Source organism: Neovison vison, chromosome 4 (genome assembly GCF_020171115.1).
Source record: "Neovison vison isolate M4711 chromosome 4, ASM_NN_V1, whole genome shotgun sequence".
NCBI lineage: Eukaryota > Metazoa > Chordata > Mammalia > Carnivora > Mustelidae > Neogale > Neogale vison.
Window position 1 is genome coordinate 119,167,370 of NC_058094.1, and position 2,396 is coordinate 119,169,765.

The following is a 2,396-nucleotide window of genomic DNA, read 5'->3' on the forward strand; positions in this document are numbered from 1 at the left end:
GTTTGTTTTCTCCAGTGTCCTCCATGTGGAAAGTTTGGGTAGCAGAGCACTTCCGCAAGGAAGTGTGGAAAGCACACCTCCAATGACCATTGCGGCTGAGGAACATGGCAAGTTCGTTCGGTGGCTAGGGCGTGAAGTATCAAGGCCTTGAGTTGACATCGAATCTCTTGCAGATCGGTCTCAATGATGATTTGTTACCAGGAAGATCTTAGAATGTGCTGGTTGCTAAGGGGCCATGCAGGTTTCTACCACCCTGAGTGTTTGACTCAGGTCCAAGAGCATGGTTTCTTTCTGGGGACAGGAGAAATTCGGTTGTTTGGCTCAGGGAACACATGTTGTATTATAAGTTGGTTTTCCAGAACAGGCCTCTGAGGACAGATGCCTGAAAACCTAATCTAGGGTTCCAGTGAGGTCCTAGGGGCATGTCAGTTTCAATCTTCTGACTCAGGTCCATTGATTTGTGTGTCTGACTGGACGGAGGTGATCAGGGTGCTTCAGACTGAGCTTTTGAATCCAGAGCAGCCTCCCATATTGGGGTGAGCTCTGAGGCTCTTTAAGTTTATCCTAATCTAGAGAGTTTGGGCAACTGTGACGGGAACAGTTTCCTTGGGGATGGCAGGCACAGTCCTGTGCTGTGGCTCCAGAAACCCCATTCTGGAGGACATGTGAGCCATGGTTTTGTGAGAGAAGTCTGCAAACCCAAATTGGGTTATGATTAGTGGCAAGGTGATCAAAGGCCCAAAGCGTAAACCCGAAGGGCAGCGCATCAGGAAATATAATTAGGGTGACTGGAAGGTGGTCTTTTCTATCAGGACTTTTCTATCGGGATGTGTGTCTAGGATGGCCTCGGAATGCATGTGTGGTCTCATGGGTCCATGGGAGATTTTTTCCTCTCTAAGGATCCTGGAGGCTCCCCATAGTTTGGTGTCTTTTTCAGGGAAGGGAAGAGTGCTGTTTTCCATCTTAGGCATGCCCCCAAACATCCATTCTAGAGCCAGGCTCTGGGTCTGGGCGCCTGGAAAATCCCACGAAGTGATATAATTTGGCCCTAGGGCCTACCAGGATTGCAATGCGAGATCCTGGTGGTGCAACTGAGAGGGCTTGTTTGAAATCATGCTCAGGCTGAGGGTCAAATTGTCTGTTCGTGCCCAGGGCTGCCCTCAGGATTGGGTGTGGTCTCATTGACCATGCAGCTGGCTCCCACTCTGAGTGTTGGACACCAATCTCAACAGACAGGTTCCTGCCATCTGGAAGAAGTCCTTTATGGTGCTTAAGGCTCCCCTGTAAGGGTCTGGTTGGCCAGAGGGAGTAATTTTGTGTTTATGGAGTGAACTTAGATTGTCCCTATGTAGTAAACTTAGATTGACCCACCCTTCCCAGAGGAACTTACTTGCAAAGCCTAGATACAAGGGCTGTTCAGGCCAGATGAAGACATCCAATCAGTGGGGCACACATATATCTACTAGGGTAAATTGAAATACAATTGGCACCTGTGTGTTACCTAGCATTTTTTTTTTCTGTGTGTGGTGATTTAGCATGACTTTATAGTGTTCTCTGTGTATTGCAATCTCATTGGCCACGTGTGTATAGCCCGGCTAAATACCTCTATAAAAGTTAGTCTGTGAGTCTGGGATGGGTCTCCTCTTTGCAAGAGATGGCCCTGGCCACTCAGTTTGATTCTCAATGCTGGCACGAAATAAAGCTTTGATTGACCTTCATTTCCTGTCAGTCTCTCTCCTTTGATTAAGGACCCTAACATTGCAGGGGGCACCCGGATTCAAATGACGAGAATTGAGCCAGCATTGGAATTTTTGGAAAAAGCCTCCAGAAGTAAGATCATGGGATCCTACCTGTCTGTCTGGATAGAGCTCCAGGGTATGGCCCACCAGGGAGAAGATGGATGCACCCATGCCCCCCAGGGCTGGAGTGGATGCGGGGATGCCCCATCCCTCTGCTGGTAGATCAACGGGGGGGGTTCGCGTACCCTGGGTGGTCGGGGGTTTTGAGTCCCCGTAGGCTGTCGCCAGGGTGTTCAAGTCCCTCCAGTCAATCAGGGGCCTGCTGGCAGTTTCGAGTTCCTTTAGGCGTTTGGGGCATTTGAGTGCCCCTAGACAGCCAAGGGGTTCTAGTCCCCCTAGATGGTCGGGGGGTTCGTGTCCCCCTTGGTGGTTGGGGAATTCGAATCCATCTAGAAGGCCAGGGGGTTCAAGTCCCCCTAGACGGTCAAGGGCTTCGAGTTCCCGTGGGCGGTCGGTGGGGTTGAGTCCCCCTAGACAGTCGGGGAGTTCGTGTCATCATGGTTGGTTGGGGGGTTAGAGTACCCCTGGGCTGTTGAGGGGTTCGACCCCATAGGTGGTCGGGTGATAAAGCCCCCACCAGTGTCAGGTTATGGGTAA